The sequence below is a fragment of the Octopus bimaculoides genome, chromosome 11, assembly GCF_046866305.1.
Source record: "Octopus bimaculoides isolate indiv1 chromosome 11, ASM4686630v1, whole genome shotgun sequence".
In the NCBI taxonomy this organism is placed as follows: domain Eukaryota; kingdom Metazoa; phylum Mollusca; class Cephalopoda; order Octopoda; family Octopodidae; genus Octopus; species Octopus bimaculoides.
In genome coordinates this window covers 57,055,261-57,069,519 of record NC_142938.1, presented here as the reverse complement: position 1 = coordinate 57,069,519, position 14,259 = coordinate 57,055,261, and positions in this window count along the sequence as shown.

Sequence of the window (14,259 nt, the reverse complement as noted above, 5' to 3'; positions counted from 1 at the left end):
CAGATTTGACTTTGCCATGTCAACAAACTTCAAAATTGGTAAAATTTTATCGATTTTTACATGTATACGCGGGTACCTCTGAGAGAGAAAGTTCACTAAAATGCACATAGGGTCATTCCGAATCTTCTCCTAAAATTGGAGCGACATACGTGCTAATTTGTGGACGTGCATAAACCACATTCACGTACACACACACACACAAACATCCTCTGTTTTATAGATATTGACTAGCAGTATAGCCCGGCACTGCTCGGGATTAAGCTAGGATTATTAAGTGATCAAGTGCTTTATTTCAAACCAAAATAAGTAACATGGACATCAGATTTGAGCGAAATCCGTTGAAATTGGTTTGGCTGAAAATGGTTTGCTGGCAATTTGATTGAGAAATCCCATAAGGAATCAGTTTATTGGTTATTTCCACACATTGACTGTTTTTTTTTTTAAAGTTGCATTAGAGATCTGCATAGGAAAAGGTTGATCTGAAGGTTTGTATTGGGGATGTGAATTGGAGTAACTTAGGAAAACTTACCAACAGCTTTAACCAAAAAATAAGGGGCCTGTCCCTTCTAGGTTAACTCTAATCCTAAACCCTAACCCTAACCCTGACCCTAAAACCGTAACCCTAACACCAACCCTAATCCTAACCCTAACCTTAACCCTAATCCTAACCCTAACCTTAAAACCCTAACCGTAACACCCTAGTGGAAATCGTTAGGGTGTTAATCTGAAAAATTACCAAACCCTTTTTGTGGTCAGAAAAACGGGTTGGGGGGGGGGGGGGATTGACAAATTGTTACATTTTTGTTTCATAGTTGTTGTGAAATATAAACAAAACTATTTCGCTCCCAAATCAGTATATGTGCGTGTGTGTGAGAGTGAGAGGTGGGAGAAAGATGAACGATTTAAAACAAATAAATGATTTAAAATAAATATATTTGAATTGTTGTGTGAGAAAGTATATATAATCTCATTATAGAATATGGGGATCTTTATGATTTGACGGGCAACATTTGTTTTCTTAACGAAACACTTTCAAACTTGGGACACTGGTAGAATGTGTCATATAAAACAACTTCTTCTCTTAACCTTCTTAACAAAATTTTGTACATCGCAAGTTATTTCATGTTAAAGTTGTCGTATTTCTGTAATTCCAACCAATCACTGACGTCTATTCAGCTGAATACAGTCAGCACTCTTTCGTAAACAATCATTTTTGGCCGGTCATAAAAATGTTATTCCCTGTGACATACTTCATCAGGTTTAATCGTAATCTATACGCATGTATTGTTTATATAATAAATTACGCTGTGCGTATCTGTGTGTGTATATTTTTGCCATAACCTCACTCATAACCCTAACTCTAACCCTAACCCTAACCCTAACTCTAACCCCAACCCTAACCCCAACCTTAACCCTAACTCTAAAACCTGAACCCTAACCCTAAACTAGAGTTTGATTTGAAGAAGATTTGGCTGCTATTTCTAGGAAATGAAGCACTTGGTGGAGGTGCATTAATAATTCTGGTAGCTCCAATAACAAGTGCAGGCAATATTCAAGTATTTTGATGGCTTTTTCCCCTTTGTTTACGAACAGTCTAGTTAATCGGAAATGTCAGAACTAACGGGGATTAATACCATATACACCGTTACAGCACTTACTGTTTTCAACTGAATAGACGTCAGTGATTAGTTGAAATTATCGAAATAAGACAATTTTTAACGTGAAATAACTTCGAATACAAAATTTATTATCTGTTCTATACCACAAAATATACAAGTATACGAAGTTTGAAAGTGTTTCGGTACCAAAACACTACATAAAAAAATGTTGCCCGTCAAATCACAAAGGTCCGAATATAGTGTCTTTCAAAAACATCGTATATTTTAAACTATATCTCATGTTTAAGAAAAAAAAATGCCTTTTACATTTTACACTTAACTACATTTTCATTCCTAATACGCTTTCTGCCTCCCTTTCCACTTTTTCGTTCTTTCGTTTTTTTCTTTTTGTTATTTTTTAGACGCTAGCAAAGTAAACTCTGTCTTGCTTAGAAAAATTTGCTTTGATTTCTGTCTGCCTTACCCACTTTTTCATTTTTTTTTTTTTGGACGCTAGCAAACACTGTATTTCTCCCCCTCTCACAAACACACTATTTTTTCTTTCTTTCTCTCCCTCTCTGTCTGTCTGTCTGTCTCTCTCTCTCTCTCGCCTTCACGCGCATACGCACAGATTTGACTTTGCCATGTCAACAAACTTCAAAATTGGTAAAAGTTTATCGATTTTTACATGTATACGCGGGTACCTCTGAAAGAGAAAGTTCACTAAAATGCACATAGGGTCATTCCGAATCTTCTCCTAAAATTGGAGCGACATGCGTGCTAATTTGTGGACGTGCATAAACCTCATTCACGTACACACACACAAACATCCTCTGTTTTATAGATATTGATATATATATATATATATATATATATATATATATATATATATATATATATATATATATATATATACTCTTTTACTTGTTTCAGTTATTTGACTGCGGTCATGTTGGAGCACCACCTTTAGTCGAGCAAATCGACCCCAGGACTTATACGTTGTAAGCCTAGTACTTATTCTATCGGTCCCTTTTGCCGAACCGCTCAGTTACAGTGATGTAAACACACCAGCATCGGTTGTGAAGCGATGTTGGGGGGGGGGGACAAACACAGACACACAAACATATACACACACACACACACATATATATATATATATATACATATATACGACAGGCTTCTTTCAGTTTCCGTCTACCAAATCCACTCACAAGGCTTTGGTCGGCCCGAGGTTATAGTAGAAGATACTTGCCCAAGGTGCCACGCAGTGGGACTGAAGCCGGAACCATGTGGTTCGTAAGCAAGCTACTTACCACACAGCCACGTAGTCCGCAAAGGAAATATTTAATTATCTTCGTAAGTATGATGATCTCTTTGCTGGAATTATTTACTGTTTTTTGAATGAATTTATTATTATCATTTCACTTTGCTTATTTTTACTTTCTAAAATGTAGGATGACATAATTTTCATTTGGAATTTTGTATATCATACGTCGTGTGAGAAATAAGGCCGTTAATTGTAGATATCTAATGGATCAATCACTAATTCTTTATATTGACAAAAGTCAAATTGAAAAGGAATCTTAGAAGTCGGTCTTCACGCATAACAAGAGTTTTTGTTGTTGGAAATTCTGATATATTAGTTTCAGACTCATTTCTTGAATATATGTATATACATATATCTATATGTATATATGTGTGTATATGTATACACACATACACACAAAAATGTGTGTGTGTATATATATATATATATCATCATCATCATCCTCATCATCATTTAACGCCCACCTTCCATGCAGGCATGGGTTGGACAATTTGACAGGAGCCAGTCAAGCAGAAAGCTATCCCAGGCTACTGTACCTGTTTTGACGGTTTTTTTACGGCAGGATGTCCTTCCTAACAGGCGAATATCATCAAATTTATACAAAACTGTTTGATTAAATATTCTTCTTTTTTTCCTTTATTTTTTTCTTTGCTCTTTCTTTCTGTCTTTTTCTCTTCACCTGTTATAAAATTGAAGCTTAGAGATTGATGACGTCATTCCATCAACGTGTGGACGCTGGTTTCTCTCGTTCATACTTTAAATTTAAATTTCTATAATTTTGAATTTTTAGCATTTCTTATTTTGAACTCGACAAAGACAGGCTTACTGTCGAAATGTCGTTCAACCAATAAAATATCTATCACAATCGAATCGCGCTCTTCGTCTTGACTGTTTGCCTTTGTGAAGAGTTATGTGCCAATCCTTTTAAAAGAAGAAGAAGAAGAAGAAGAAAAAGAAAAAGAAGAAGAAGAAGAAGAAGAAAAAGAAGAAGAAGAAGAAGAAGAAGAAGAAGAAGAAGAAGAAGAAGAAGAAGAAGAAGAAGAAGAAGAAGAAGAAGAAGAAGAAGAAGAAGACACTACAAAATTAGCTACACTACAAAATCAGCACGCCTTACTGGTAAGAACATTCACACTAAAAAATCAGCACTCTTACTTACTGGTATGAACATCATCCTGAGTCGGTCGTTGAAGGTCTAACACCGACAGAACGATCCAGGTTAACCGACCAGACATAATTATTAAAGACGGGGAAGAAAATACTTGTACACTAAGAGATGTAAATGTTCCCACTGATAAAAATATATCTATCAAGGAATTTGACAAACTAAGCAAATATAAGGACAGGGAAATTGAAATACAAAAGATGTGGTATCTTAAAAGGAGAACTGTTCCTGTTATTGTAGGTTCCCTAGGTATGATAAAAAAAAAGGGGGATGTCAGAAACATCTAGATAAGATCCCAGGAGAACCATGTCTCAGAGAAAGCCAAAAGATTGGGGTAACAAGTACTGCCCACATCCTTAGAAAACTCTATCCATTTAAATGTCTGTGTTGTATTACATGAAGGTATATCACTACCTCCCCTCCCCAAACTTTCAGCTATATTGTAACATTTCTTATCCTTCACTCACCCCAGGACGCTGGGTGTGCCTTGGAAAGTGACTGTAACAAAGATGCAGATTAAAAGTAATAATAATAATAATAATAATAATAATAATATCATCATTATTATTATTATTATTATTATTATTCGCTGCGGAATGCTTAAGGTGTTCTTTCGAACACGCTTTGTAAGTTATGCTTTAGACTGTGTTTTTCACCTTATCTTTACAAATATATATTATTATTTTTTGTCATAAACTGACAATAAGAACATCAGAAACCTTTTGGCAGGTGTCAAGTGGTCGTTTCTGTCCCGTGAGAGGGAGTATTTATTCATTTAGTTATCTATTGCACTCCAAAAACGCCCCATCCTGTGTAAAAAACACAAACACACAAGATGGCGTCGTCATCATCACCATTACCATCTTCATCAGCAACCATTATGGGGCGTTGAGGGGAAAGCCGTTCCTCCCACCAGCCCTCTCACAGAAGAAGATTCCCCTATCATATCACTTACTTCCAGCGACAACAACAACAAAAACAACAACAGCCTAAGCAAAGTGAGAGCTCATTAAGCATGTGAAATCAGCAGCAGCAACAGCAAGAATGCGAAAACGGAAAAGAGAGAGACAGAAGATAATAGAAATAACAGCAACACCTGCGAAACAGAAATCACCAAAACAACAACAAAGTTAAATAACGTAAAGAAAATCGACCAAAACAATAATTCCACGAATTTTTAAAAAATTTCCGACGTAGCCAGTTCTTAAAAAGAAATGTTTCTGCTGGCTCTTGATGAAAAAGCAAATGAATTGGCCCAAGCCAACAGAATCATAAAAACTGAGTGGGGTAAGGCAGCAGTTCTTGTACCTCCTGAATTGTTGGAAATGAAGGGAAACTATTTATTTTAAATGCCTCGCTCAAGAGCAGGCAAGCAGAAATAGCATTTATATGTCAAGTGGAAGAGATTGTAAAGGACATCTGAGAAGACGTGGCCCACTTTCAAAGAGTCAGAAAGTATGCCAGTATCGAAGTCCTCTTCAAAATTGAGGAACTCGCACACAAACATGCAGTAACGCCCCGATGGATTGAAGATTGGATCCTGTACCCAACCTACCTCTCAAAAAGAGCTGCCAGAATAAAAATAGCAGGTGTTCTGTCAGGTGTGAACGTCTGGTGGATCGTAGCTTGCGTGGTAAAGGATCCGAAGTCACTCCTAGCGGTGAAACGGAGCAGCAAGGAAAACTGGTCCGGGATAACCATTGAAATCCAGTTCCTTGTGAAGCCGGAAAACATGGGGAAAATCCCGGACCTTATACAGCAGCCCAAAAGGGGTGACTTGCGTGTTCTAGTAGAAGGCAGGAAGCCTAAGTGCGACATTTGTAGGCCACAGGCCACCTCAGGGCTTTCTGCTTCAAAAAGACAGAAGGCACGAAGCCACTCCCACCACCCATGCAAAACACTCAACAACAACAACAACTGAGACAATATGCCACATATGCAACCTCATTTTCAGGTGAAGCACAAACAAAGACAATTGTGATAACCACCCAGGTTATCTCCCAAACCAGTACTCCGTCTCTTGCTCTCTCAAGCACACACTCACACAGCGACGCTCACACAAACATAGACTCTCACACCCCGAGATTGATTCCACAGACACTGGTGTCTCCACGTCGCGTAACGAAGACGATGACAAAAAAATAAATGTACCTGGCCCCACACCAAAAACAGAATGTTCCAGTGCAAAGACAACAGACTAATATAAAACAATACCAGCCCCACCGACCACACCAACACTATCGCAACCCCCACTTCACCCCAAAAAGAAAGTAGACACACACAACAGTCAACCACAGAGACTCCCCAATTTCGTGCTGGTGAGGAGAGTCAACAAAAATTTTGATGGACCTCATAGCCGGAGATACGAAAATTGAGAGAGAGGGTGCAATACATGATACCAGCAACCTTACACACACATACGCATACACTCTCACACACACATGTATGTATTTAGAGGGAGTTATGTATCAGTCGAGAAATAACAAAGATGTATGCTAGGTACAATTTTTACTTTGCAAAAGTGGATACTGAAATGAACGAAGCCTGTCGTTTGTTCCTGACTTCTGCTCAATGTCACATCACCCACAGCATGGTACCAGTGTTTGTCAATTGTTTGTCATAGAGTAGCTATAGAATTGTATTTGAATTCTTGGGTATTTTGCTCATTGTTTTGATGTATACAGCCTAAGATATGATCAACAACCGAACAAGACCGCATCTCTTGAAAAATGCATTTAAAAATTTTCTTAACAGAACAAAACGATGCATCAGATCAGTTTGAATCACAGCGAATTTCATTGAGAAACTGACAAAACTAACCAGCAGTTTGAACGTGCACAAAAATTAAATTAAAGATTCATCTCTTAAAACTGTCCCCATGTAATAAACATATAAACATTGGTGCAAATAGAAAATTTCAAATATTCCCCTTTTGCAAAATAAATGATAAAAATAATCGACTACGGAAGCCAAAAGAATACTTTATAGGAATTCTAAATCCGAAACTTAACCGGAAATAGTCACTATTGCTATACCTAAAACTATTACTAAAACGGCTTCCTCTATATGCATTAAACTAGAACATGAATGTTCGAAAAGTTGAACAAAGACAGCGCTTACACACAAAATGCGCACTACACGTGCAAACTTCCCCAAAGTTTGATGACATTCGGTTATCTAAATATTTTTTTAATAGTGAGCAACTTTTAAAAATCTTTCGTTATATATATAGTAGGAAAAAGATTAGAGATCTATAAACACCGAATTTTTATATGTTAAAGATGGAAGTAGAAATAGCATAGAAGTAAGTCTAAGACATTTCAATTTAAGAGGGAATTTAATAAAAATGATTTTAAAAATTATATAAAGAAAATATTACCGGTTTCGATGAATCTCATCTTATCAAATATTAGTAAAAAATTTATAAGAATTTGAAGTAAAAACAGTTTATCTTCTGTCTGGGGGTCAAAACATGTCTTTTCGGCTTCACACACCCGTGCTTTTCCAAAACTTGTACCGTAACACCCTCAAGAGTTTCAGACCCCGTTTCTCTAATTTCCCTATTGATGTTCAGTTGCGCCAGGGTCTCTGGCTTGTTGACGTAAACCCTAAAACGCACTCTTGCTTTTCCAATGTATTTTCAGAAAAGCAGGGGACAAACAAGTACGCCATTTTTCTATATAGTCTCCTTCCTTTTCGATGCAGTTAGTCCAGCGGTCAACAAGCTTGCGTATTCCCTCTTTTTTGGTTGGTCGTGCAACTATTTATGCACCACCTCCTTCACATCATCCATAAGAAATCAACGACTTCGTAAGCTGTCTTTGAATGGTTCAAAGAGACGACAGTGCTACTGACGTTTATAGCCCCAGGAAGACATGTCTTCCAGTTGGCTAACGACACACATTCTGTGTCCGATTAGTATTTGCGAGAGGAGGTCATCGCTCCAATCTCTAGCCTTACGTGATACACGCAGATTCGAGTTCTGGGTGGTTACCCGTCCTCAGCGTTTGTTAATCACCAGCTAGTGACGAAAACTCGTTCTACTTGCAAACTGTCCCTGATCTCGAAAAAGGAGAAATAAGCTATATTAAATCTCTGAGCGAGATATAGAGTAGCAAGTGTAGCGTCCTATACAGGACAGTGCTGCTGACGTTTATAGCCCCGAATCAGTATTGCTACTGTTTATATCTTGCTCAGAGATTTAATATAGCATATTTCTCCTTTTTCGACATAAGCGACAATTTGTTGCTGGAAAAAGCATATAGTATTTTGCGAATGGAATGAATTTTCATCACTAACTGGTGATTATGACACCAGTTAGTGATGCACGGTGAACACCATAAACTGTAAGCTTATATAAAAAAAAATACCATTATCATTATTATTTACATGATTGTAAAATACGGCGTCGTATAACAAAACCATTTGCAACGAAAGCATATATATATATATATATATATATATATATAATTCGAAAACATGAACAGTTTCGTAACATTGTTTAGAAATAATAGCTGATCGTATGTACAGTAAACACTTAGGATATTTTGCGCTGGTAACTTCTGCTCTCTCCCATGTTCACGCACGACCAGCTATATGAGAAACGGTCGTTTATATTGTGTATCGGTCACTAAAAAGATGAAATTTAAAAAATCTGTTACCTCTCTCCCTTTGTTTACACCGTCGCTAGAAGGGGATTTAACTCATGCTCCGATTTGAAAATTGTTAGAATTTATGGTTTAAAATTATTTCTAATATAAAAATTCACGTCTTGGGAAGCAATAAAAAAAATAATAAATGGCCGATTCCGGGCATTTTCGACCATGAAGAATCCATTGGTGCGACTTGTAAGGTGTGGATTTCTATAGATGCAACACACACACACACACACACAAACTCAGCTATACAATAGGTATAGATATATAATCTTTTACTGTATTATTTGTTTAAGCCATTTGAGTGTGGCCATACTGGAGCACCGCCTTTTAGTTGAAGAGATCGACCCCTGGACTTATTCTATCGATATCTTCTGCCGAAATGCTATGTTACGGGGACGTAAACACACCATCATCGGTTGTCAAGCGATGGTGGAGTAGACACAAATACACACACACATACATATATATATATATGACAGACTTCTTTTGGTTTCCGTCAACCAAATCCACTTACATGGCTTTGGTCATGTTATAGCAGAAGGCACGTGCCTAAGGTGCCACATAGTGGGACTGAACCCAGAACCATGTGGTTGGGAAACAAGCTGCTTAGCACACACAACCACGCCAGCACCTATATATATATATATATATAATATATATATATATATATATATTATATATATATATATATATATATATATATATATATATATATATATATATATATATATATATATATATCATCATCATCATCATCGTCTAACGTCCGCTTTCCATGCTAGCATGGGTTGGACGATTTGACTGAGGACTGGTGAAACCGGATGGCAACACCAGGCTCCAATCTAATTTGGCAGAGTTTCTACAGCTGGATGCCCTTCCTAACGCCAACCACTCAGAGAGTGTAGTGGGTGCTTTTACGTGTCACCCGCACGAAAACGGCCACGCTCGAAATGGTGTCTTTTATGTGCCACCCGCACAAGCCAGTCCAGGGGCACTGGCAACGATCTCACTCGAAAATCCTACTGGAGCCAGTCAGGCGGTACTGGCAACGAAAAATATATAGTTTTAGGGAAAATAACCAATTTTCAAGAACTCATCGATGAAAATCCACTATCACATATAGAAAAATTAATAATTAATAATTATATATGTTTGTGTATATTGAGTGTATATTTGTATTTACATGTATGTATAAAGATATATATTTGTAAGTATAGATGTATATTTATATATATTGTGCGTGTGAGTGAGTGTGTGAGTGTAATTTTGTTTTAGAATATTCCTTATTTATATATTTATTTGAGTGAATTTTTATTTGTGTGTATATATTGTATATTTTTTTTATATATATAGTTATGAGTATTTTTGTGTATATGTATATGTATATTTATGTATGTACTTATGTAAATGTGTATATATATATATAGGGTATAAGTATATATGTGAGTGTGTGTAATTTGTCTATATAAATTAGTAGGTATATATATATAAGTGTATATATATATATATATTTATGTATATGTGTATATATATATATGTATATATATATGTATATGTATATGCATGTTTTTTCTGTGTATATATGTGTATTTTTATATGTATGTATATATGTCTGTATATGTGTATCTATATAATATGTATATTTGAGAGCATGGGAGGGTGAGTGTGTATTTATATATATTATTCTTTATTTATTATATGTGTGTATGAGTGTATTTGTTTTTATATGTATGTTTTGGTAGGTACATGTGTGTATGTGTAGATATATATTTATGTATATATATATATGCTAGTGTGTATGTTTTGGTCTATATGTGTTATATGTATTTATATATATGTGTGTATTTATGTATATATGTGTATGTATGTTTTTATGTATATGCTTTTATTAGTGTTTATGTGTATATATGTGTGTATGTTGTGTATATACGTATATTATTTTGTAGAGGCATCAAGCTGTTAGATCAGGTTATGAAAGTTACAGAGAGGGTCATAGCCCAAGTAATTAGGGAGCGAATCAATTTAGATGAGATGCAGTTTGGGTTCGTGCCAGGTAAAAGCACTACTGATGCCTTATTTCTAGTGAGACAGTTGCAGGAGAAATACCTAGCTAAGGATAAACCTCTGTACCTGGCTTTCGTTGACATGGAGAAAGCCTTTGACAGGGTCCCCCGATCCCTTATCTGGTGGTCAATGAGGAAACTTGGGATAGAAGAATGGTTAGTGAGAGCTGTGCGAGCCATGTACAGAGATGCTTCGAGTAAGGTGAGGGTTGGAAATGAGTACAGCAATGAATTCCGGGTAGAGGTAGGGGTCCACCAAGGTTCCGTCCTCAGCCCCCTCTTATTTACCATAGTCCTCCAGGCAATCACAGAGGAGTTCAAGACAGGTTGCCCCTGGGAGCTCCTCTATGCTGATGACCTTGCCCTAATTGCGGAGTCACTATCAGAACTAGAGGAGAAGTTTCAGGTGTGGAAGCAAGGTCTAGAATTGAAGGGCCTTAGAGTCAACCTAGCTAAAACCAAAATCTTAATAAGTAGGAAGGTAGATAAAACACAAACCCCTTCAGGTAGATGGCCCTGCTCAGTATGTAGAAAAGGAGTAGGTAGTAACTCTATAAGATGTACCCGGTGCAAGCTATGGACACATAAGAGGTGCAGCAACATCAAAGGCAGGTTAACTGGCAAGTTAGTTTTTGTTTGTGGCAGATGTTCAGGTGCAATAAAGACTGCAAACAAACAGGAAACAACTTCTATCTCATTCCAGGGTGAAAAACTAGAGGTAGTCGACAGCTTCCGCTATCTGGGCGATCAAGTTAGTAGTGGGGGTGGGTGCGCTGAAAGTGTAGCTGCTAGAATAAGAATAGCCTGGGCAAAGTTTAGAGAGCTCTTACCCCTGCTGGTGACAAAGGGACTCTCACTCAGAGTAAAAGGCAGACTGTATGACGCATGCGCTGTAACTGCTGAGGACATACGTAAGCTCGCAAGGAATGAAGCCAGTATGCTCCGTTGGATGTGTAATGTCAATGTGAATACCCGTCAGAGTGTAAGTATCTTGAGAGAAAAGCCGAACATTAGAAGCATCAGTTGTGGCGTGCAAGAGGGACGATTGCGCTGGTATGGACATGTGGTGAGAATGGAGGAGGATAGCTGCGTGAAAAAGTGCCACACCCTAACAGTTGAGGGAACCCGTGGAAGAGGTAGGCCCAGGAAGACCTGGGCTGAGGTGGTGAGGCAAGACCTTCGTACATTGGGCCTCACCGAGGCGATGACTACTGACCGAGACCTTTGGAAAGGTGCTGTGCGTGAGAAGACCCGGCAAGCCAAGTAAGATCGTTGCCAGTGCCCCTGGACTGGTTCTTGTGCGGGTGGCACATGAGATGCACCATTTTGAGCGTGGCCGTTGCCAGTACCGCCTGACTGGCTCCTGTAGGATTTTCGAGCGAGATCGTTGCCAGTGCCCCTGGACTGGCTTGTGCGGGTGGCACATAAAAGACACCATTTCGAGCGTGGCCGTTTTCGTGCGGGTGACACGTAAAAGCACCCACTACACTCTCTGAGTGGTTGGCGTTAGGAAGGGCATCCAGCTGTAGAAACTCTGCCAAATCAGACTGGAGCCTGGTGTTGCCATCCGGTTTCACCAGTCCTCAGTCAAATCGTCCAACCCATGCTAGCATGGAAAGCGGACGTTAAACGATGATGATGATGATGATGATATTCGTATGTATATATGTTTATATATTTTATATATAAGTATGTATATTTGTATATGTATGTAAGTGTATATGTATATATATATATATATATATATATATATATATGTATGTATGTATATATATGTGTATGTATGTATTAGGGTGAGTGTTGGGGTATCTATTTAATTATTCTAGTAGCTATATTTTATTTTTATTGGTAGGTTAATATTTTAGTAAGTTTAAGGTTTTATATTACAATGACACTACGATTTTGATAAGACTAAATCAATAGTAGTATTTTAGTTTATTTCATATTATTTAATTTACGACTATTAGTATTATTATTTATTTATTATATATTAGAATTTAATATTTATTAATATGTTTTATAAGATAACTATAGTTTTTTGTTCTTTTTATGTTGTTAGTTATATTAATTTTAAATTTTTCATTCATTTATTTAAGTATTATTATTTCATTCATGCTTTCGTATTCTATACTCTATTCTCTATTTTAACGTAGTATTTTCGCGCGAACTCTTGCTTAAAACGCTATAGCTATTACATAACGTCTTAGTTTTCAGTTTGAATTACGGAAAAATTTGGATAAGTACTGTTTTCACTTTGCTAAAGATTTTCTACTATTTGAAAATAATATGTATTCTTGTTTTTATACTATTCATTTGGTTCTTTATAGAATATTTTTAATAGATAACTTATTTAACACTAAATTATTTAGAAGTTATAGTTTCATTTCAACATAATATTAGAACTTCGATTTGAATAGTGTTGATATATTTTCGATTATTTTTGATTAATAATATTTGATTAATTATTTATCTTTATAGTTTATAATATCGTTAAAGTTTTTTTTAAATCAAAACTTTGTATATATATATAAAGTTTAATCTTTTATTCTTAATAATTTTTTCTTTCCTAATTTTTTCATTCATAATTTTTCCATTCATAATTTTTTCATTCATATTTATTATTATTACGTTTGTAGAAATAAATAATCTTGTATTTTTCTATTATTCAATTGATCTTTAATTATAATTAAATAAACGTCTTTAGCTTTAAATAGTATAGCTTTAACTATTACACCGGTTAAATATGTACTAATTTTATCTTCATTAATATTTTAAACTTAAACTTCATTCAACTTGTATTTAAAACAATGATAATTTAAAACAATGTTAATTTATGTAAGATGTTTTTTGTATATAATATACAAGTTATTATAATGGATGAAGGGATGATTATTGAATGGTTATTATTTTGATATTATGATATTTTTTAAATAATTTTTCTATCTTTATATAATAAGTATTTCATATTAATTCATTTGGTACTTATTATTGGTTGAGATATATATCTAATTATTGTTCTACTTACGATCTGACGAGTAGCTATATTTTTGAATAGAATTTATTTTCGATAATTTTAATTGATTTTAATCGATTTAAATTTCTTTTCTATTTGAAAATTGGTTATGAAACACGTGTAATCTTTTTATTATATTTATCTTATGATATTTACTTTACTTTATATTATACTCATTTATTGTGCTTTTAATTATTAATTTTTCTATATGTGATAGTGGACTTTCATCGATGAGTTCTTGAAAATTGGTTATTTTCCCTAAAACTATATATTTTATATATACTTTATCTATAAGGCTCAATTTAATATTAATTTTTTATAAATTGATTTTAATTGAGTTTTTTACCTGTAATTTTGGATTTTGTCCCTAATATTATTATATATATATATATATATATATATATATATATATATTGCTATAGTTTCAGCTCAGAGTTG